This window comes from Pituophis catenifer, unplaced genomic scaffold, assembly GCF_029215685.1.
Source record: "Pituophis catenifer annectens isolate HBS135680 unplaced genomic scaffold, rPitCat1.0.hap2 SCAF_1, whole genome shotgun sequence".
Lineage (NCBI taxonomy): Eukaryota > Metazoa > Chordata > Lepidosauria > Squamata > Colubridae > Pituophis > Pituophis catenifer.
In genome coordinates, this window is record NW_027256881.1 from 109,178,729 (window position 1) to 109,204,339 (window position 25,611).

The following is a 25,611-nucleotide window of genomic DNA, read 5'->3' on the forward strand; positions in this document are numbered from 1 at the left end:
ATTGGGAGGGAATGGGGATTTTGCAGTATCCTTCCCCTGGAGTGGGGTGGGAATGGAGATTTTACAGTATCCTTCCCCTGCCACGCTTCCCAAGCCACACCCACCAAGCCACACCCACAGAACCGGTAGTAAAAAAATTTGAAACCCACCACTGGTCCTCTCTTGCATTATAGGAACCATTTTGCTGTTTTTGATTCTTCCTAATTTTTTTTTTTTGTGTAAACATTTATTTATTTATTATTAAATAGATTTATATAGCCACCCCACTCACACATGGTGATTCTTTTGGATTTGAATCTACTGCTGACAAAATGGATCTTTTTTTCTTGTCTATAGGCTTTTTCCCCCTCTTTTTTGCATAGTCTCGCATGCCAAAGGTGTTTTTCAAAAAGCAACTAGACTTTCTTGTTTTGTTTTGTTTTTCCTCCTTGAAGACCAAGGAGCTTGTCATTCAAGAAACTTCTTCAGTTCTGGCTGAATGGTGGGGAATGGAAGGATTTCTATACCTTAACAGTCATCTGGTCATTAGCACTCTGAAGGTCATTGTTAGCTCTCTGAGAGTCATTGAGGCCACTTGGGGTTTATCTGTACTCCCAGTGTCACCTGAACCAGAGTGCCAAATAGATGTGGAACCTTCTTGGGACTGCTGAGTAGACTGTGTTGTAGAAAGGGGATAGGTGGTGTCATATCCCTCCCCCTCTGGTGAGAGAGGACTGTTCAGTTTTAATATTAGATAGCCCCCTTGATCTCTCTTTAAAATAAGTGGTCCTCTATATAAATCCTTCCATTCCTTCAGTGTGGCTTCAATTACTCTCAGAGAGCTAACAACCAATCTTCAGGGTGCTAATGACCAGATGAGTGCTAAATCTTTCCATTCCCCACCATTGTCAGAACTGAAGAAGCTTCTTAGATGATAAGTAAAATGTCTTCAAGGAGAAAAAACAAACTCAAGAAAGTTCAGTTGCCTTTGGGACAACCATGACCTGGATGATTGAAAATCTCCATAGACATATACCCCCCACATATTCTTTGGAGCATATTTTGGGAGGTTTTTAAATTCAGGGAAGAGCAAAATAAGGGAAGTTTCAATAAAGAATTGAAAATACACCTGCATGACAATGAATTCCATCCATAATTGAAGAAATAGATGATGTCCTGATGTGCCAGTTTTAGTTTGCTTTCATTTTCCAGACATGATTACCTTTCAAGCATTACTTTTTAATTATTAACATTTTAATTATCACGTAACTGCGCAGTACAATTAACCATCTTGCTTGAATTTGTGATGGAGGCATCATCTACATTAGTTTCTAAATCATAGGAAATACTGATTACCCATATCCTTCTGAGTATAAGACACACCTTTTCACCCCCTAAAAGAGGGTGAAAATTTGGGTGTGTCTTATACACCGAATGTAGCCCCGCTCAGCCTCTTAAAGGGAGGTTTCAGAGGCTGAAAAAAAAGCAAGGCACAGAGCTCACAATCAACGAGCCTGTTGCTAAACTTCACCTCTAGGAACAGCTGATTGAGGGTATTCTGGGAGGCCATCCACCCGCCAATCAGCTTTTTTCTTATTTTCCTCCCCAAAAACTAAGATGCGTCTTATACTCCAGCACGTCTTATAGTCCGAAAAATACGGTAGATTCTATCTTGAACACCTTGTCTGATTTGGGGCACCGCATTTAAAGAATCATTCAGAGAACCTGGAACAGAGAATGATCAGAGACTGGAAACTAAGCTTTAGGAAACTCACTGGTTATATGATACAACAAAAAATTTTCAAAGAAGCATTGTGCCGATTTGGTATTATAGGAGTTATTCTAGCACCTATGAAAAGCACAATAGTGGGGGTGTTTGATCCAATTCTTTTGTTAATGATAAGAATAAAGGAATTTATTGTAAGGTCATATATATATATTTTCCATTCAACGCTCCTACTGTCTTAAAATCACATTCAAAGAACAGAAATGATAAGACATACTTTTTCCAGGGGAAAAAAAAAAAAAGAAATACTGAAAAAATCCACCTAAAATCAGTGCTGAATTCTATAGGGCTACTTACTTGTCCCATATTTCAACCTATCCATTGGGTACTCTTTTCTTGCACACATGCCAAGAAATATTACATCAGCTAATGAATAATCTACAAAAATGTACCAATGCCGAATAATAATTTCTGCTACTCTCCCTCAAGCCATACTGAAAAATACTCCTTTTTCTGTTCAGGTGAATAACTTTAAGCAGTTCCATGGTAATGTATTAGCTCACATTGTTTTGGAAGCTGCTAAACACGGAGAGTTTTGAAAAAGATTTGCAGCGCAATCTTATGCAGCATCAATAATTCAGTTTGGTTTACTTTCAGGTAAATAGGTATGGAACTGTAGCCGTAAGCCACTAACAACACATTTGTAATTCGTCTTGAGTTAGAATTAAATCCCATTGAAATAAACAATGATGCCCCCCATCTAAGCAGCATAGAAATGTGGCTAAAAAGCTTTAAGGCTATGATTCCTTAATGATTTTATTTTTGCATATAGATCTGCTTCCGCATTCTCAGGAGAGGTCCCCATGTGTATAGCACGCACAGCTGTAGCATTACAATGCATTGGAATAAATTATATTTCAGAATCATTAAACTGAAGTGAAATGTGTCAATGGCTTTAGCAACATATGGTTGTATAATACAACTGCTTTTAATTTAATTTAATTATACCACTTACATGTTTGCCTTATATAATCCAAATTATTATGCATTTTGATTATATTGTGATGCACTTAAATCATGTTTTCCAGCCAGAAATGTCTATATTTGAAAGTTCTTTTGTCTTTGTCTCTTATTCTTCTTGCCATTTGAAATGAAGAGGTTGCTTATAGATCCAAGTTAACATCCATGATAAAACAGTGACCATATTAGGTTGAATGAGTGAATGAATGAATAATTGAAGTGTTTCTATATGGAAAAAAGTAACATCTTTTCAAATCAGATAATGTTGATATTTTGCTTGAAATGTTCAGGTACCGAATGTCAACCATTCTTTTGGTGACAGAAAATGTAGGTTAGGTGAAAGGTTTTTATATATATATATATATAAAGATTTTATTTTGTTAGGAGAAAGAAATAACTGTTTCTTTTATCACTTACTCCTTATCCAAATTCATTTCTTCCTGACCCATTTGCTACATTTTTGAAAGCCATCTAATCACAGTTTTAGTGCTGCCATGCTTAGATGAACACAAAGTTTACCACCTGCATGATTCTGATTGCTTGCTTGCTTATTTATCTGTTTATCTATCTATCTATCTGTCTGTCTGTCTGTCTGTCTGTCTGTCTGTCTGTCTGTCTGTCTGTCTGTCTGTCTATCTATCTATCTATCTATCTATCTATCTATCTATCTATCTATCTATCTATCTATCTTTATTTAACTTCATTCAATGTAGGTACCACCAGACTCCAATTGACTCTGGTCAGCTCACAAAATAAAAATAAATTTGCAAGCATACAATCAAAATAGAACATAAAACATCTGCCTTCATTCCATTTTCGCCATAATTTTCACAGTTGTTCCATAACAAGACATCTGTCACTACATTAAAACTTATATTATGCAATGCTCTCTCTCTCTCTCTCTCTCTCTCTCTCTCTCTTTCTCTCCTTTCTTCCTAACTTCCTTCTTTCCTTCCTTCCTTCCTTCCTTCCTTCCTTCCTTTCTTCCTTCCTTCCTTCCTTCCTATTTTCCTTTCTTTCTTTCTTCTCTACCTTTTCTCCCCCCTTCCCTTCCAAAATTAGACTGCAGTATCATCCCTCAGCTGCTGCTGTTCCATAACTGGCATATTTAGGGCAGGCAACAAAAAGCAGATTTTTACAATAGAATATACAAATACTACCACTATCCACTGATAAAATATAATTAAGGACAAGTCCCAAAACACATTCTGCAGTATGACAGAAGATGTGACAGCCACCTGGGCTGTTGTAAAATTGCAGCTGGATGTATTTGTGTTAATAGTGTATTGGCAAAGACTGGAAATAGAAAAGGTTTTTTTTTTCCCTTAAAAAAAGAGATTTGAAGGTGGGATGAAAGGAGCATCATTACTCATAGTAACTACATTCTTTTTTGGTCTCATCGGTATATAATCCAATCTTGGGGAAACCGCCTAAAAATGTTAATTCATGCACAGCTATGATAGAATAGCCTTTGTGGAATTCTTCTGTGAGAAGAAAAACACACACACCCATTAGGAAGGGCAGAGAGTACTGTTTGCTCTCTGACAATATAACTGTTTACAATAGTGTATGTTTCCAACTCTGCAAAGTACAATTTCCTATATTGTAAATTTTCAGAGGAAATTAGAGCAACGCTCAGAACAAACATGGCTCATTCGCCGAAGAATCATGGATCATTCACAGAATGAGTCCAGCTGTTTAGAACTTCTGTTACACTCCTAAGCAGACACTGAAGATTAAGTTGGAATTGTATTTCTGGAGAACGGATCGCAATTAGGGCTAACACATTCAAAAACAATACAGCTTTAAGAATGTATTAGATGATTAATTATAGAGCAAATGTTTTCTGGGTGGGTTTTTTTTTTAATGCAGGTTATCATAGAAGGAAGAAGCACATGAAAGAACAGATGAGAAACTGCCATGAACCAGAAACAGAATAATTTATTTATCTCTGTACTGAATTGGAGCTGATGACCTTGAGAAGGTGGTAAAAATCAATTTTCCAAATGAAGTATTTTTATAAAGGGCAGCATCCGAGTGGCCATGAGATGCGCTTTCTATTTCCATTTATTGTATGATATTTAGTAATTTAAACCAAGGGGTACTTCAGGGGACTGCTTTTGATGTAGTATTGAACTTGTTTTTGAGTAACTTTATAGCTAATAAAGATATGTCTTACTTGAGGGACAAATGGCCAGGATCAAGCTGCCTTATTTTCAACACATTAGAAATCTATAATGCTGGGAAAGATAGAAGGAAATAGAAGATGTGGATAGCCAACAGCAAGGTGGATGGATTCTGTTACAGAAGCAATGTGTGCACTATTGGGAAACCTAAAGGGCCAGATTGCGGATAGATGATTCTAGAGAAGATCTCTTTATAAGGTTGCTAAGAGTCAACATATCATCGATCACATCATCAGTTGGAGCATGACTGACTATAGCAATAGCACTTAGACTCATATACCGCTTCACAGTGCTTTACAGCCCTCTCTAAGCAGTTTACACAGTCAGCATATTGCCCACAACAATTTGGGTCCTCATTTTACCAACCTCGGAAGGATGAAAAATTGAGTCAACCTTGAACTGGTGAGGATTGAACTCCTGGCAACAAACTGAATTAGTCTGCAATACTGCATTCTAACCACTGCACCACCATGGCTCACATTAAAACTATATTAAACACATCCATATTAGGTTTTCTTGGCAACGCTATAGATGTATAGAAATTTGCACTTCCTTTTATCTAGGATGTTTTATTGTTGTTATTGTGGGGTTTGTTTGTTTGTTTTGTTCACTGCTAGTTTATAATGTCTAACTTTTAGAGTTCAGACAATGCCAGCAATTTTTTACCATCAAATGAGACTTCTAAACTAAGAGAGAATAGTTGCCATGTTGTTGTTTTCTCAGATTTCTTCCGATTTACAGATAAAGATACTTTAAAAAATGGGTATGGTTCATAATAGGATACATATCGGATGAAAATGATAAAGTGTGTGTGTGTGTGTGTGTGTGTGTGTGTGTGTGTGTGTGTGACTTGAGGGAAGCAGCTTGGGTTTACCTTGAAAGGTCATTAAGGTACCATGGTTCTCTCTGTCAAAATTTCTCAGCATTCATCCAGCACATGCTGAGCTGAAAGCCTTTTTAGTTAACTGGAAACCTCTTCCAGTTATTGCAAGTGCCCAAAGAAGCAGTTCAAACTGATAAAGCAAGGCAGCAAAACTACTTTGCCCTTAGAAGTAAAGGGCTTATTTTATTTGAATCTTCAATCTTTCTTAAAATATCTCAACTTAATTCACTAGAGGCTTACATTCAGACCTGGATCAGTCAGTCAGTCAGTCAGTCATATGTAATATATATTCCCTCTCTCTCTTTCTCTTCCTCCCCCCCTCTCTCTCCCTATCCCTCCCCAACTCTCCCACCCTCCTCCCTCCCTCCCCCCCCCCCTCTCTCTCTCTCTCTCTTTTTTTTCAAGATACTACTTTTAGGAATATTTGTATCTATAAAAAGATAAATTTGCAACTCAAACTTTATATTTACAGATCTGAGTCCAATGTTTTCTATTCCTATCTTCCAAGTATAATATTCAAATTTCATATCAAATATATTACTTTTCTTCTGCATCAAAGGTTTATATTTTTTCCATACAGAAATATCTCTTTTCCCAAAAGGTTTTGTGTGTGTGTGTGTGTGTGTGTGTGTGTGTACATACACCCTTCTAGGCATGCTTGTTTCTGATCACTATTTCCATTGCTAGGCCTCATTTTCACATTGATTGAATTTTATTACATTGTCCCGCCTCCACCCTTCCACTTGATTTTCTAACCCAGGATTGAAAATGTGATAAGGCTCAAATGACTCCAAAACCTTAGAATCCTTTTGCCAGCCAAAGAGCTCAGAAACCCAACCTTCCTGTTCTGGAGAAGGAAAAGGCTGTAATAGTGCAGTTAGTAACGAGCTGCTTGTGACTCAGAGAATTGGGATTCACTACTGAATACTATGACGGCTGGCAGAAGGCAAGAGAGGAAGGAGAATCACACCGAGAAAAAGATCGGGGAGTGAAACTGAGTGGAAAAGTCAGAAGACAGACACATTCTTTCCACCTCTTCTTGACAACCATCTCTGGCCTACACATGCATGACTAGTGAGGGCAACAGAAAAATAACAAGACAGAGATGGTCTATAATTGTACTCCAGATACCACAGAAGAAAGCCATCCTCTGAGACTAGAGTAATTGTTTGCTTATTGCTTAAGGTGCGAGAGAGAGTGTCATCCACTGTGACCAGAATGGAAAAAATGAGAAGGCTGCTGGTTTGCTGCTGCTAAAAGGCCCGCACGATTAAAATGTGGCTGCTAAACAACTCATGCTATTTTTTTTATTATTATTTATTTCTAGCGGCATAATAGTTTGGAGTTTGCTACTGCTCAGTTAATTTCATCCAGATTTTTAATACCCAGACTGCAGGATTCATGGACAATTACATAGCTAGGAAATCCAGCTCTAGAGTGCTAGATACCAACAGCTGCATTTCTTCATAAAATAGTATCAGAGTGGGGTTGTGTAATTCTTGATGGGCTGGTTAGTCAAAATACTGCTGTGAACATTATGGAAACATTTCAATAGCCTTAGCAGATGTCGCTTTTCCTTTTAGTAATAACTGGACATCATAAGTTATCATTATTAATATGTTGTTATCACTCAAGTGGCATCAGGCCTGGATAGAAGATGTATTTCTGCTGTTCTTATGGGGTTTTTTTTTCAGGGTGTGTGTGTTTGCAATAAGTTTGATTACTTCTGTTTCCACCCACCTCTCCTTCCTAGTTGACTTTTTAGAATAGCGGTGCAGTTAAGGTTGGGTTATAGGAACACATGCAGTGGTGAAATTCAATTTTTTTTTATTATGGTTCCGTGGGCGTGGCTTGGTGGGCTACCTTATATAGACTCTAAACCACCATGAAAGATGTTTTTGATGTTCTTATGTCACTGGAGTTTGCCAAGGACAAGTCTATTTTATCTTGTGCTTGGAATGCCCTGTCTATCCCTGCCAAGAATGAGATCTTAATCTTACTGGTTAAGGATTCTTTGTTTATACCAGATGGTAATGAGATCATCTCCAGGATAAAGAATATATGTTTTCCAAGGTCTTTGACTGACAATGAGAAATATCATCTCACACTCCACAAGTGTCCCACTAAGGATGGAACAAAATAAAGTATATCCAAGTATAACCTTTTAGTGACCAAAAAAATGCTGGTTTAATTCTATATTACAAATTCAACCATTTCATGGGAATATAAAGTTCTACCTTCCTTGCACCTAAGAAAAGGTGATATATACCTCTATCCTATTCCTCTTAGTCGATCTTCAGAGAATAATTAGAACTGCAGAAAAAACAATTACTACCAACCTGCCTTCCATTGAGGACCTGTATACTGCACGAGTCAAAAAGAAGGCTGTGAAAATATCTACAGACCAGGGGTGAAATGCTCCCGATTCGGACCGGCTCAGGGGAGTAGGTAGTGATGGTGGCGGGCAGTTCGGAGAACCGGTAGCAAAAATCCCTTCCCCGCTAGCCTCCAGCTTGCTTACCTTCGCTCTTCAGACTGAATCCTGAGCCGCTCGTTGCAACGCCTGCTTTGCTTTGCTTGCTATAATCCCTGCAATCCATTGCATCAGCAAGCAACTGAATCTCCCTGCCTGCAATCAAGCTCATTGGTGAGCAGCTCTATCTGCCTGCCTGCCTGCTTGTCTTGTCCCGGTAAGTTTTTTTCCCATTTGGGAGCTTTAAAAAAAATAGTTAATTGGTTTTTTTTTAGTTGTTCTTTTTTTAGACCTAGCCATTTAAAGTTTAGGAAGTTTTAAATTTAGCTGCTTTTATATAAAAATAAAAATAAAATAAAATAATATTTGTGCAGCTTTCTGAGATTTAATGTGTTTCTATAGTGTTTCACTCTAACTACACAAACACACAAAATCTCACAAAGCTGTATGTGGAATTTTGTGTGTATAAAGTGTGAAAGTTGGTTTTTTGGGCTTTTTGTGGCTGTGTGAGGTTCCTGCTTGTTGCAGGGGCCATTTTGGGTCTAGCACAGCTGCTTTTACATTGTGGGTGAGCCAGTTGTGTTGTGTTGTGTTTTGTAGATTAAAAAAGAGCAAAGAAGTGACGTCGACTTGGCCATGCCCACCTGACCACCAAGTCACGCCCACCCAGTCACCTGACCACCAAGCCACGCCCACTAATTAAGCCATGCCCACAGAACCGGTAGTGAAAATTTTTAGATTTCACCTCTGCTACAGACCACTCACATCCTGGACATAAATTGTTTCAACTTCTTTTCCAGAACGCCATCACTCTGCTAAACAAATAATTCCCTCAAAACTGTCAAACTATTTACTAAGGCTGCATTACTAGTACTATTAGTCTTCTCATCATTCCTATCACCCATCTCCTCCCATTTATGACTACATGACTGTAACTTTGTTGCTTGTATCCTTACTATTCATATTGATATTGATTGTTTTCTGATTGCTTATTTGTACCCTATGACTATCATTACGTGTTGTACCATGATTCTTGACGAATGTATCTTGTCTTTTTATGTACACCGAGAGCATATGCACCAAAGACAAATTCCTTGTGTGTCCAATCACACTTGGCCAATAAAGAATTCTATTCTGTTCTGTTCTGTTCTGTTCTGTTCTGTTCTGTTCTGTTGGGTTCAGTTCGGTTGGGTTGGGTTCGGTTGGGTTCGATTAACCATACAACATACTAATAGCCATACAACATACACTTTTTATTCAATAAGCAAAACTTCTGTCTAAAAGGAGGCCTTATGAAACTCAACATCTCACATATCAATCCATTCCTGTCTTAAACATGTCAAGATTAGTTAGACAGGGGTCATATTTAATACAACAGTCTTTTTACAGATAGGAGTGATCTACACTATACAGTGTAAGGAGTGTAACAGTCACAATGTAGGGCAAGCAGAGGATTAGTAGAGCACATCCATGATCAGCAACTAGCAATCAGAAAACAGGATGACAACTCCTTAATGTCACGTCACATAATTAGGCTCAACCATGGTATTAATTGGGAAATGGTGCATACAATTCTTCTTCTTCCTCTTCCTTTCTTGATGGTATATTGGATCCTAGAGATATTTGGGTATTCATGATAGTACTCAGTGCAATCCTTTCTGCATTTTGGCAATAATTACAATGAGCCCCCGAGAATTAACCAGTGAGACAAGAGAGGCAGCAACAGAGGAATGCTGTGACAGAAAGTTGTGAATCATTCACACCCGTAGATCAGTGCAGAGGAAGACTTAAGGAATTCTGGTCTGAGAGGAGGAGATAACGAGATCATTGTCACTATCTCTCATTGAGTCACAGTTTCTATCTCTGAGACTCTGAAAGATCAATTCATCAGCTTACTGATGTGCAGGTCAGCTCAGTAGCACACCGTGGAATTGTTGGAGGCATATGCTTTGCCTACTACCTGACATCACTGGATTGCAGTAGTCTCTTCATCAGTCATCCACATTTTTGCTTGAGCTTAGGAAGGGGAGTCTCCATATGTATAATTGGATGTATGACATTCAGATAAGGCCCAGAACTGTGAAGACAGAAAGAGTGAATTATGGAAGGAAGAGCCAACACAATCCCTTTCTCTATTCATGTGTTTGACATTTATGCAGTGGGTGTAATTGAACACCCTCCTTTGTCAATCTAAATGAGCACCTTGGAAGAAAAGCATATTACAATAGAAATTAACCCATACATGATTGTATTCCTGTGATTGCAACACACCAGACAGTGGAGGCCGGGATGTGGAGGGGGGGAGAGGAGGAACTGTTTACACATTGCCAATAAAGCCTCTGTTGTCTGTAATGCGCTGTAAGTATAACAACTTCCTTTTAACAAAGCAGATGTGAATACGCAGTGTGGAAAAGAGTGTATTCAGGTACAATTAAATAGACACAAAGGAATATGAGATTATATACTGAAAAAAGCCCATTGAATGCATTTAGGACAGGCAATGTAGCATATTCATAGGGTTAAGTAGAACATACTTGTACACTCTCATGAAAAGATGATCTATGCAGTTCAGCCTCTATCAGGCAGCCCACTTTGTATTATATTCAAAGGATTAATAAAGATACACGTCTTTTGCTAAATACGGCAAAGAGTCTCTTGTATAAGAGGAATTTATCCAGATGATGGCAGGGTCTGATGTAAGAAAAACGTTTGATGATAGCTTGTAATATATCTGCTAATTCCACATGTTCTTCTCATCAAAGAGAGCGGACAAAGTCACCTTTTGTCTATGAAATTAGCTGTTGGCAGGAAACTGCTGCAGAAAGATTTGGCCTTCTCTATTACAGTTAGAACTTCCTGACAATTGCAGAATAATAGGGAGTAAACATCAAGTTTAAGTACTCTGCAAAATGTTGTTCATTGATTTTCCCCCCCTCTGAGCATAAACCTTGAAGATTCAATAACAGTTCAAAGGGCTGAACATCTAAGAATTAAGTACACTCATAATTACACCTGGCAGGGGTGTGAAAAAAGTCATGCTGCTTCTCCTGAAGTGGATATTAACCTCCTACCTTTCCTTTATTTTATTTTTCCAACTATAATAAAGCCGTTGGTTTGGGGGTGATACATATACATATATGTGTATATGTATGTGTATGTGTATATGTACTGTATATATCTGTGTGTGTGTTTGTGACTCAATCAAATTGGGAGCTGAGGTATTATCATATTTTTGTTTCTTTCTTTTTTCTTTTTCTTTTTTTGTAGTTGCCAGAAGTAATTGTTATTTGCTTTGTTGCTTTTTCTCAAACAAGAAGAAAGACAAATCTGGGAGTAAAGAAGGGAAATTTGATCATAAAACAGTTTTTTCCCCGAATGCCATCGCTTTGCTTAACAACAAATTCCCACAACACTGTCCAATAATTTACTAAGACTGTATTACTATTATTCTTCTCTTCCTTACTAATATCTATCTCTTCACACTTATTACTATAACTATGTCACTTGTATCTTTCAATTTATATTGTTTTTATTTGTTTCCTAATACGATTTGCTAGCTTATTAGTAACCTTGATTATCACTAAGTGTTATATCTTTTTATTCTTGATGAATGTATTTTATTCTCCTTATGTACACTGAGAGCATATACACCAAAGACAAATTCTTTATGTGTCCAATCACACTTGGCCAATAAAGAATTTTATTCTAGTCTAGTCTAGTCTAGTCTAGTCTAGTCTAGTCTAGTCTAGTCTAGTCTAGTCTAGTCTAGTCTTTTGAAATATTTATAGTACTTGCCATGACTTAGCCAAACTTTCCTGCCATAACTGTTATAGGCCAGCATTGTTATTGTTGTATATAAGTCATAGAATCACAGGTTTGGAATAGACAACTAAGGGCTCAAATGCAAATTATAGCAATCTTGGCAGATGACTCTCTTGTTTAAATATATCCAGAGGAGCCCACCATCTCTCTGTATAATTGGAATAACAGAAAATCCTTTGACTGAGAATTTCCTCCCCAATAATCATTTTGGATTCTGCCTTCCTATAAACTGATCCATTTTATTGTGTTCTGCCCTCTGGAACCATGGAGGGAAAGTCTTATGTTTCGATGAACTTGAAGATACTATCACATTCTCCTTCTGTATTTAGTATTCCCCTTTTCAATATTCAACATATTGAATCTCTCTTTGCAAGATTTAACTTCTAGTTCTTTGATCATCTTCCTTTCTCTTCTTTGAACATGTTCCAATCCGCTCATGGCCATGCAACATCATATGATCGTGTGGTGATCAAAAGCCATGGAATACTAACAAGCAGCCATTGCACAGAGCCTACATTGCAGATGTTGTGAAAGTGGGAATTTGAAAAGAAAAAAAGAACCCCTCCTATTTAGCAAAAAAAAAAAAGTTGGATTTTTGTCATATGATAGTAAATTTGATGATAATATTCATCCTACTATGGATCTTTTCACTTCCCAGCAGGCTCCTCTGATAGGATTCTTCTGTAGCAAGATAGGATTCTTCTTTAGTAGCAAGATTTGAATATTTACTTCCAATACACAGTAGTTTCAGTAAAGTGTTAGTGATACTGATGAAACATGATTTTTAAATGAGAAAAAACAAGATGTGGAAATGTAAACCAATTTAAAACTTAAATACATTATTAACGAAGAATGCACACCTAAAGACATTTAAAATTATTAACTTTCTTACCTCAGTTTAACCTAAGTCTTTTGGGAGTACCGTGATTTTGATTCCAAACCTAATTTAAAAGTATTTCAGCTAAGTCAGAGCTTTATAGACTGATGACCTGAGGCTTCATGTGGCCCTGAAAGTCTTGGGTGAAGATTCTCCAAAATGTGGCTGCCAATTTGCAATGTTTAACGTGATAAATCTAGCACAATTTAAATGAAATACATAATGGTTCAAGTTCATTACATAATATTTATACAGTATTATGCAATGTTTACATGTAAATTCAATTTTAAGGCAGATCCAGGAACTACCTGTATATTACATTCTATATTCTATTCTATTCTTTTAAAAAAAAATATTGAAATTTATTATAATACAATACAATACAATCAGTCTGACAGTGTTATTTTTCTGCACAGGTTAGACTGATTCTTCTTTTACATTTCATTGTAATATAACGTAACTTATATTAACTTTTATCTATTCTTTATTCGATTGTCAATCCACCTGTACTAATCATTCCACACCATATAATATTCTGAGTCTTCTTTCTCATTTATTTCTAACGTTAATTTGTTCATTTCGGCCCATTCTAGAACCTTCTGAATAATATGTTCCTCTGGTGGTGTGTCCTTTCTTTTCCAATATTGGGCGTAGGCTACTCTTGCTGCAGTGAGTATATGTATGATTAAATATCTTTTTTTCCTGGTATTTCGTCTTTAGTATTCCCAGGAGAATATTCTATTCTATTCTATTCTATTCTATTCTATTCTATTCTATTCTATTCTATTCTATTCTATTCTATGCTATGCTATGCTATGCTATGCTATGCTATGCTATGCTATGCTATGCTATGCTATGCTATGCTATGCTACGCTACCCTATGCTACTCTACTCTACTCTACTCTAAACAAATTTTCATTAGATTTAAAAATAAAACAAATAAAATACTTTATTATCAGGGCACAATTCTTACATTTCAGAGAATGATCATCAGCCCAGCCCTTGCTTTAAAAATTGTTCAGCACCAAGGTATGAAATGTTTAGCCACTCTGATCATTGGCTATATATTAAAGGTGCACAAATGCTGAGTAGATTTGGTAGGGACTAGATCAAATTTCTAAATCAAACCAGCTATCTCCAAATTGAGTTCCTTAATATTCCACACTGATTCTTTTGTAGTCCTGTAAAACCAATGAAATTCATGTAGATCAAGGTTATAGGCAGAATGCTTGACTAAGCTGTATTTTATCACCTTCATACGAACATACACAGTGAAGATTGTAAAACAGAAATAATTTATTTTCTAATTAAATTGGAACAAAGCATGTTGATGTATTTCAGTTAGGAGTGAAAGAAATAATTAATAGCTTTTAACTAAATTCCAGGAGCACACTAATTATCAGCATAGCATCCAGGCAGGGCATGAATTGGATTTACTCCACATTAATAGGGAGAGCATTTTGTTTTCTACATTTATTTCTTTTAAAAAAATATTTTAATTATTAGAAATTTTTTAATTACAATAGTAAGAATAAAAGAAAATGATTAAAAAAAAGAAAATGATCTCCCATCCGTGTGACAAATATAAACAATTTCACTCTTTTTTCAACTTTTTTTAATTAACAGATATAAAACTCTTCATCTCATAATTCAGCTCTTAACTGTAGGTGAATCCAATAAGCAATGGTCTTTTCCAATCTAGGAGGCAGCAAAAAGTCGAAAAGGAGCCTGAAAATAGAACGTAAATTAACAAATGTAAAATTTACTATTCCATATCTTTAACAGTGGGGTGTGATGGCTCAGTGGTTAAAGATGCTGAGGTTGTTAGCTGGAAAGCTGTCTACCCAGGTTTGAGATCTGAGAGCCACTCGACAGAGTGAGCTCAGTTCCAGCTCTTGGGACAGATGATCTGTCCCAGCTCTGGCCAACCTAGCAGTTGGAAAGCATACAAATGTAAGTAGATTAATAGATAACACTTTGATGGGAAGGTAACACCATTCCATGCGCCTTGACGTATAATCATGTTTGCCACACGACCACAGAAGTGTCTTTGGACAATGCTGGCTCCCTCAGCTAAAAAATGAAGATGAGCATCGCTCCCTAGAGTTAGGCACAACTGGATAAAGGAAACCTTTACTTTTATTTTAACTATAAGCAAGCCTACAAAGTGGTCCTAGTAATCTAGTATGAACAAAAGACTGAAATTCAGTTGACAAAGAGGAACAGTTTCTCCTTTAAAGAAAATAATTTCACAAAGATTTCTTACTTTAAGTTAAAGGACAATTAGATCCAAAGCCAATCTACATACTGTTAGATTAGGACAATAAACTGACTCAGAGGAAAAGAGGCTTGACTATCATGTTAACTGTAAAGAAATACAACACAATATTATTCCAGTCTAGATTGGAACAAATGACAGTGAGTTCAAAAAGAACTACCCAAAATAACTACATATAGTATCCCATTTTAGCTCTGACTGAACAAACCAATGTTATGTTCCTTGTTTTCATGTAAAATATTCTTACCTTTTAATCTATTAGGATGATATTGCTCCTTGCCTCAAATTCTTCAAAACTTTAAGAAGCCTCTTATTCCGATTGCTCTCTAGGATTGGCATTTTTATTTTCTTTTTTAATTTTCTCAACCTAAATCTGATTTTTTTAAAAAAGAAACAAGTCTAATGATTTTTGTTCGTGTTGTTCTCAAGATAGATTTTGTTTCAAAGATAGATTTTGTTCAATTCTTTTTCTGTAACATTGGGAACAGACTGCTCCTAAGAACACATAACATAACTGACATTAATGAGCTACGGTGGCGCAGTGGTTAGAGTGCACTACTGCAGGCTACTTCTGCTGACTGCTGGCTGACTGCAATTTGGCAGTTCAAATCTCACCAGGCTCAAGGTTGACTCAGCCTTCCATCCTTCCAAGGTGGGTAAAATGAGGACCCAAATTGTTGGGGGAAATATGCTGACTCTGTAAAACCACTTAGAGAGGGCTGTAAAGCCCTGTAAAGCAGTATATAAGTCTAAGTGCTATTGCTATTATTGATTTAAGGTTCTGATGACAGTCCTCAAAAATGTTGTTGAATAGCATTATAAATTGCTTATCTAGTTGCATCTTCAATATCAAAAATAATTTTTGTTTCCTACAAAATGCATTTGTTTAAAATTAATTTTAAAGTTTCAATATTCAAAATCAAATATTCCAACATTTTTCTTAGCCTTTAGTCTGTTTAAAACTTTCTGCAGTCAAAAGTTTGTTTGTTTGTTTGTTTTGTTGTTTATTTTAAATTCTTAAAACTGAACATTAATCATTGAGGATTGAAGACACTCACCCAGTATTTCCAGCCTTGTCATTTTTTGAAGGTGCCTAACTTTTTAAAAGCAATTAATAAGCAATTTCTGAATGTGATTAGCAAAGGAAGTGCAAATTACTGTCCTTTGAAAAGACAGGTTGTCTCACTCTCTGGAGACCATTATTTCTTTGTGAGGAGCAACTGTATGGAGCATAGCTTGGGCAATCTCACATCCTCTTTTCTTTTATGTACACTGAGAGCATATGCACCAAGACAAATTCCTTGTGTGTCCAATCACACTTGGCCAATAAAAAATTCTATTCTATTCTGTTCTGTTCTGTTCTGTTCTGTTCCGTTCCGTTCCGTTCCGTTCCGTTCCGTTCCGTTCCGTTCCATTCCATTCCATTCCATTCCATTCCATTCCATTCCATTCCATTCCATTCCATTCCATTCCATTCTATTCTATTCTATTCTATTCTATTCTATTCTATTCTATTCTGAGCTGATTTACTAGTTGGCTGCTTATTCTTTGCTGCAATCACTGGCTCTACTTAGTGCAGAACTGTCTTGAGTCTGCTATTCTTACTCAGAAGTCCCTGGTTTTTTTTTTTTTTTCATTTGTTTCTGATGGACTAGCTAGGTAATCTGCAAAAGAAAATGTGTCAATAAACAATTCAAACTTTAAAGTTTCATACCTTTTCCTAAATCTGATATTCTTTAAATAATGTTCAAACACTACTATCCTGCAATTGTTATATTTCCAAATGACTAAATACAGTGCAAAAATGTTCAAGATGTTGCCATTGCATTTGCCCCAATCTTCTACAATGGAACACAATATCTGGTTTATTTTAAAAAATGGACTTCTGGGCACATATTGCCTTCTGCTTCAAAACAGTGAGGATTTTAATTTGGCAGTTGTCAAGAACTGGATGTTGCTTGAGTTGCCATGGAATTTCAGTCAAGCAGAAGAAAGGTTCTTCTCCATGCCCAATTCTAAAACAGGTTGCATAGTCTACCTAAGGCAAATACCATATTTTCCGGCGTATAAGACGACTGGGCATATAAGATGACCCCCGAATTTTCCTGTTAAAATATAGGGTTTGGGCTATACTCGCCGTATAAGACTACCCCTCTTCCAACGCACACCAAATAAAAATTAAAAAACATCAACTGGCTCACCCATAATGTAAAAGCAGCTGTGCTAGACCCAAAATGGCCCCTGCAACAAGCAGGAACCTCACACAGCCACAAAAAGCCCCCCAAAACCCCAACTTTCACACTTTACACACACACACAACACAACACAACTGGCTCACCCACAATGTAAAAGCAGTTGTGCTAGACCCAAAATGGCCCCTACAACAAGCAGGAACCTCACACAGCCACAAAAAGCCCAAAAAACCAACTTTCACACTTCACACACACAAAATTCCACATACAGCTTTGTGAGATTTTGTGTGTTTGTGTAGTTAGAGTGAAACATTACAGAAACACACTAAACCTCAGAAAGTTGCACAAATATTATTTTATTTTATTTTATTTTTATTTTTATTTTTATATGAAAACTAAATTTAAAACTTCCTAAACTTTAAATGGCTAGGTCTAAAAAAGAACAACTAAAAAAAACTCCAATTAACTATTTTTTTAAAGCTCCCAAAGGGGAAAAAACTTACCCAATAGAACAGGGGTCTCCAACCTTGGCAACTTTAAGACTTGTAGACTTCAACTCCCAGAATTCCTCAGCCAGCTTTGTTTTGCTGGCTGAGGAATTCTGGGAGTTGAAGTCCACAACTCCCTGCCTGCTTGATTGCAGGCAGGGAGTTGCTTGCTGATGGAATGGATTCAGGCAAGCGAAGCAAGGCAAGCGTTGCGACTAGCAGCTAAGGTAAGCAAGCTGGAGGGGGAAAACTTTTTTTTCTTTTACATGGCTCTGATCCCAGCTGAGTTGCCTGATTAGTAGATCGTCAGAGCTTGGATCGCCAGAGCCATGTGAAAGGAGAAAAGCTTTTTTTCTTTTACATGGCTCTGGCGATCCCAGCTGAGTTGCCTGATTAGCAGGCAACTCAACTGGGATCGTCAGAGCTTGGATCGCCAGAGCCATTTAAGGCTCGTCAGAGCCTTTCGGGCTGGTCTGCCTGGTTACAGGAGAACGACACCCGGCGTATAAGACAACCCCTGACTTTTGAGAAGATTTTCATGTGTTAAAAAGTCATCTTATACGCCGGAAAATACGGTAGGTATATTCTGTTTCACTAATCTCTTTGCTGAGCATTTCCAAATGAACTGTAAAATTCACAGTATTTGTTTGATGTTTTATTAATAGAATAGAATAACAGAATTGGAAGGGACCTTAGAGGTCTTTTAGTCCAACCCCCTGCCCAGGCAGGAAACTCTACACCACTTCAGAAAAATGGTTATCCAACATCTTCTTAAAAACTTGTAAGTTGTTCTTACAATCTTGTAAGGTTGTTGTTCTTAAATCAGACAAGGTATTTTAGAGAGGGTTTATAGAAATAGTTTTAAAAAAGAAATGCTGTTTCTGGACCTGTTTCTAAATTCCTTTGTACCATTTTAAACCATGAGTTCCAACTTAGATATAGCAACTTGGCATCTCAGTATGGTTTGAGCTACAATTTTCACATTCTTTTGCTAAGGACCATCCCGGCTAGACCTGAAGCAAGTTGATGCCTTTTAGAAAGCATCAAGTTGCCTATCTCAATCCTGGATATGATGCTTATCCACTCCATTTCCAATGCCCAATTTATTTTGTAAGCATTCAACTTATTCCATCTTTGATCCAATAGGTCACCTTTGCCTTAGCTACATTGCTTTGGTTACTCCAGTTAATCCTATCACATCAATCTAGAGAAAGGTTAATTTATATTTCAGAGTATATAACACTGTCTGAAGAATCTCAACAAATTAGATTAAATATGGGCTCTGAAATATATAAAACAGATCTAAGCGATATCAGAAAAGAATGGGATAATAGTCTTGAAAAAGAAGAGAGTTCTATTTCTGAAATGGGAAGATGGTACATTGTCACCTGGAAAAAAGCTGGAAAAAGAATGTGATTTTCTCAGCTAATCAAAAGGCTAGCAATATGTATCAAGAAAGGTGCTTTTCACTTCAGAGGTGGGTTTCAGCAGGTTCTGACCAGTTCTGGAGAACTGGTAGCGGAAATTTTGAGTAGTTCAGAGAACTGGTAGTAAAAATTCTGACTGGCCACACCCCCATCTATTTTCCGCCTCCCAAGTCCCAGCTGATTGGGAGGAAATGGGGATTTTGCAGTAACCTTCCCCTGCTACGCCCACCAAACCATGCCACACCCACCAAGCCACACCCACAAAACCGGTAGTAAAAATTTTTGAAACCCACCACTGTTTCACTTGTTCATTTTTCTGATTAAACTTGAATTGGGAGAAAGATTTCAAAAATCAGTGCAGTACTAATAAATTTAAGCCAACTATGTTTCAGCTTATTTAAAAGTTGCATACTAAAAAAAGCAGGTTCATTTTATGCCCAGTTTCATAGGCTTTAGCATGCCCATTTCATTATATTGTTGGTGATTTTGAAAGGCACCAAGTCTATTTTTACAAAATTGCCTATAGGGTCTATTTAGAGGGCAGAAGCATTATTGAAATTAAAGATGATGTTAGGTTGACATTCTACTTCGCAGCATCTCAATTCTTCATTTTTTAATGAAAGCAAATTAAAATAAATAAATTAAATAAATAAAGTCAGGTGTGCCACGGATCTTGCAGGACATCAAAGGGAATGTCTGTAAGGGACCCAGGATCATCACACCTGCAATGAACTAATGATTATTTGAAATATCAGCCCAAAGATGTCTTGCTGGTTTAAGCAAGGGATTGAAGATGTTAGGAATGTACAGATCATGAATGGATGCTTTGATTCAAGCAGCCTTAGACAGGGAAGCTGCCTATCCCTTTGAAGCTTCAGGCTGCTAGGCTCCAACCTGTATGTTAAATAGAGTTTCTGTTTAGGATTTTCATATTCCAGATTGAAGTGGCTGGTGGAATTGAGCCAGTCCACTGGATGCTTCAGGGATCAAGGCAGAGATACTCCACTTTCCAAGTGCAGATGTCACCTCAGTTCAGTTCAACATGATGGTTAGACTGAAGTGGTGACTCAAAAGCTGCTCTATCAAGCCAAGTACATGAAATTTCTTTCTAGAAAATAATAAGCCCTTTTCTGCCTTGGAAGATGGCTATGAATATGGGGGGGAGGGGGGACCCCAAACTTCTTCAGCAATATACATATAGTTCTTATTTCTTCCCCATATTTATGTATCCATCCTAAAACATATACCCCTAAGAGAACAGAAAAGAATGTAATTAGCTATAACAAAACCTATAGGATTTTTTTAAAGGAATATCCCTAAATGTTAATATGGCATTTTATTCAATTCCATATTATTGTAATTTCATTCACATGAAATTAAAGATCCATTATTTGAAGCTATATGTAGCTGAATAGTTTATCTTTAATAAGCCTGATTTTAGTTGCACGTCATGCCATCTTCTAAATGTATTGCTTGTATTTAAGGTCACAGAATATCAGCCATTTAGAAATATGTCTGTAAGAGCCTTTCATTGTTTAACTATTGCTGATCCAAGGCCTTTTTTCAAGACCTTGGATACTGAAGATGGAATAAATTCACAGTTTTTTTCAAAATAGCATCTGAAAGTTTATAATGCCGTAGTATTAAATGGATGGCTTTTCTCAATGAGCTAAGTCTTGGTTTGCTTAAAGATTATTGAATTAACCACAATTAACTTGGTTTGCATGACACACAAAGCCAAAGGCATCCAGTACCAATCACAATGATAAACAAGAAAAAAAGATGAAATTGTACCCCTCAACTGTTCTACTTTCATCCTAAAACCACATGTACAAGTCACGGGATTTATGTCTTGATAACACAACACATGTTTTGTCCCGTTTGCTCTCCTATCGAAGCCAATGTGCAAAAGCTATAAACTATGATTTAAAAAGTATGATAGTTGGACTCATACCCACAATTAGCCAAACTAAACCAACTACATAAAATAAGAGGTAAGATAAAATCATCTTTACTATATATTTTTTTCTGTGAACACACCAACACACATTAAAAATAAAATTCTGATGCCAGCTTTCAAAAAGAATATATATGTGTGTATGTGTGTGTATATATATATACCATGTTTCCCCAAAAATAAGGGTCTTATTTTGTTTGAACCCTGAAATAAGGGCTTGGCCTTATTATTGGGGGGTCTTATTATTTTGGGGGTGCTCGTGGCTGCTGCTGTGTTGTGCTGTTGCGGCAGTGCAACACAGTCACTCGTCAGCTCTTCACCCGAGGCCATGCCCATGTCCTCATGTTCCTGCGCCCGGCTCTTTGGGAGCCCGCTCACAAGAGAGCAGCCACCCGGCACCTCTTGCTACGTGGTGCCCACCGGGTAGCCTGTGCACTCACAACCAGGAGTCTGGCAGAGAGAGGCTCTCTCCACACGTTGCCATCAAGCCCCTCCTCTCCACGGTGGTGGTGGTACGCGAGCGGCCCAAAGGCTGTCTTCCCCCACTCGTGACCTCCCAGGTCTCACCACATTGATGTGGGCAAAGCCAGTGAACAACCAATTGGAATTGGAGAAGAGGCCGGTCGGGCCAGCTGCCTGCTGCCGAGTCTTCCGGCAGCCGGGGCAGAGAGGCAGTGAAGGGTGAAGGGAGCTGCAGCCCCGCATGGGGTGTCCATGCTACCACCATCCCAGCACTGAGGAGGGCTTCCTCTGTGGCTTCCAAACCCTGTCTGGAAGCGGAGAAGAGGCCAGTCTGGCCAGCCACCTGCTGCCAAGTCTTCCAGGAGCTGGGAAAGCCACATGGATCTGGAACCATAGAGCGGGAAGCACACTCCCAGAGTGGCCGCTGCTGACACAGAGAGGCTTTCCTCAAGGCTCCAGGAGGGCAAAAACAGCCTCCCCTGGGCTCGGGAGGCCCTCCAGAGGCCCTCCAGAGGCCGGAAATGGGCTCATTTTCAGACTTCCTGTACTTACGGTAGGCCTGTTTTTCACCCTCCCCAGGCTCTGGAGGCTTTCCTCAAGGCTCCGGAGGTTGGAAACAGGCCCGTTTCTGGGCTTCCGGAACTTCTGGTAGCCCATTTTTGCCCTCCCAGAGCCTCCACACAGGCCCTGCATTTACCTGGCATCCAAAACAGTATGTGTGGAGACTCCTGGGAGGGGAAGGGTGGGGTGGGTGGGGTCAGCCAGTCCTTGCAACAACCGGTTCAGCGAACTAGATTAAAATTAACATCCAGTTCGCCCAGACCGGTCCGAACCAGCTTGGCACACTAGGGATAATCTCAACAATATCATTCTTCATTCACTTGACATTACTACAAGTTATTTTTTTTAAGTTAAAAGGAAGATAAGAAACCCCTATCACTCTTAGTCTTTAATTCTTTCTCTTCTTTTACTATTGTGTTATGAAAAAGGAGGGTAATTATCCCTAATCCTAGAGATTACTGTTTTTAGAAATAATATGTAATTAGTAACTAGTCGCCACATGAGTTTCTATGGGAAGTGTCCTGCTTGGCATATGTCACCTTTCCACAGTGATAGCAGAAAATGCCTCTTTGTCCATACAAAACAGTACGCAACAGACAAGCCGATTAAAGCAGCCTGTTTTCCATCTGTTTTCGGAAGGGCCTGAACAATAGTGTGTTCAGATTACATTTGCTAGCACTTTATTTTAGGAAACAGCATCCTAATTTGTGAGAGTGGTGTGAATTGCTTTTAAGTTACTTATTAATCACAACTTCTAAAATAAGGAAGCATGAACAAATGCAGAACCATAATAAGATAAATATAGGCTGCTTTCAAAGCAAAGAAGTAAAAGTGAATCTAAAAGTGCTATTTTACTTTATAAATAAACATTTAAACACTTTCGGGTTTTGTTTTTTTTAAAATAGCGGTGGCATATAAGACCTCTGCTTCATCTCTATCATCTGACACTTTACAACTCTGATGTTAATCCATTTAAAAAGTTACTTGTCTCTGTACTTCTTCAGCATTTTTTAAGAAAGCCTTTATAGAAACAATGTTTCCATAGGTCAGTTTGAATTGCATTTTGCTCTAGGTCACTCTCAAGGACAGATAGCTTCTTAAGATTACTCTGTCAACTATTATTTATTTTATGTGTATATCATACTGTACGTTCCTCGTGATTCTTTATAGCATCGTCTCTGATGCTTTAAAACAAAATGTTGCTGCTTCAGATTTGATTTTTTTTCCAATTTACCGTAACAAGCTGCTTATTTTCCCCTTGCTTTCTTATTTCTTGCTGTAAGGGTAGAATCGTTTTTGGCTAGCTACCTTGAACAAGAAACTGGGGAAGATATATTCATTTATTGAATGCCGCAGCAACTTGATGCCAAGATTTGCAATGCCGCTATATTTGATGGAGGGGAAGGGAAAAGAAAATGAAGGAATAACAACAGCAGGGTTGAATATGATATTGAAATGACATTCTAGTAGCATTTTCCAGCATAGCAGCCTAGAGCAGTGACTCCATGCAAACATTAGATTGAACATGTAATGCACCATTCTTTAACTTTCTACTTTTGAAATAGTTCATAGCCCCATTCCAGATTTTTAAAAAGTGCTCCAGTTAAGCCTTCTTTCCTGACAGCATTGCACAGTGAAGGTTTTCTCTTGGAAACACTCATATGTTCACTATGGAAAGTTTTAATATAAGGATTAGTTCAGAGGTGGCATTCAGCCAGTTCGGACCAGTTTGGGTAGCACCGATGATCAGTTGGCCCTGCCCACCCACTCCTGCTCTACCCTATCCTTTATTTCCTGATTTGTGTTGTGGTCCGCCAGCAGCCTGCGGAATTGGCAGCGGAGTCGGGCAGCAATGAGGCTGAGGAAGAACATGGGCCAGTCCTGGAGGCTGGGGAAGGCCCAGATGAGAGCTCTGCGTTGGAGGCAGAGATAGGACCAGGGCCACCAGAGAGTGGGGTGCGGACTCCAGAGCCTCCAGAGACTGATAGGAGTGAGACAGAGGATCAGGAGGAGCCTGTTCCTAATGCACGCATGAGAAGAGCTGCCAGAAGGCAAAAGCAGTTCAAGCAAAAAGGACAATTTGGGAGTAGGGCCAAGAGATGATTGGCCCCTCCCATAAGGCTTAAAACAGACCAGCAACAGCTTTTGAGCTTTGCCGGGAAACAACATTGGTAGCTTCGTCTTCTTCATCTATGTCTTGCATTTATTTTTGTATCTGTGACTTCTGAATGTTTGCCAAGAAAGGCCTTTGGCAGTTTGCCTAATTGGATCAAGGTTTGTGATAGGACTGAGGAATTTGTGTTGGGAGGAATTTGCTTTAATTTAGTTGAAAGACGCTGGGAATGAAGTATGGGAATCTCAGCTGTTTGAATAAAGTTTGTTTGTTTTTTCACTGACTGATTTTCCTACTACTTACTTGGGCCTGGGTCACAATACTTTGTAGTTCATCTCAATCACATGGCACAACTGATTCCCCCCCCCTACTCTTGCTGTTCTACTTACCGTTGCTGACTTGGAAGGTAAGCAGCTGAGTTTCTAAATGCTTCTAAATGCATGCAAAGTGCACACTCACCGAGCCGGTTGTTAAACCAGCAGCATTCCATCACTGGATTAGTTGTAGAATGATACTGACATGAGTCAGAATCCTCTATGCTAAATGCTTAGTTCATGTGAAAGCCTCCAGGTGTACAGCTGCACTCTCATGAACACTCAAGTTTACAACAAGATCATAAAAGGACCAATAAAATAGAATATTTATAGCTCAGGGTTGAAATGAGGGGTCCTTGGTTCTTGTTGTGGCTCTGACCCCTGAGCCCATCTTATCAGAGGAAGAAGGCTCCGAACATGAAGGAGAGGAGCCGGCCAGGCCTCCCTCTCCAGGCCCCTCCTCTCTGGCTATGCCTCAGGTGCCTGCCGAGGGAGAGGAGATTGGTCTCCGATGACAGCGATGACGGTGATACGTCGTTCCTGGATCCACGCCAACGAAGGCGAGATAAATGTTTGCAGCAGATGAGGAGGCATGCCAGGGATTAAGCTGAGTCACTGGACCACACCCCATAGGCTATATAAGAGAGTGTGGTGGTCATTTAGACTCTGTGACGGACAAAGCTAACTTCTGGCTAGTCACTTTGTACAACGCCTGAATCTGCTGAAGGTTTCTGTTTGAGCTGGACTGTTTTGAAAACTGTGTGTATTTGTTGGTGTTTATCTGGTGGAGGAAAACTCCCTCTTCTTGAAGTAAAGCACTTGACAGATGGTTATATTGCTGCCAAGTTCCTGA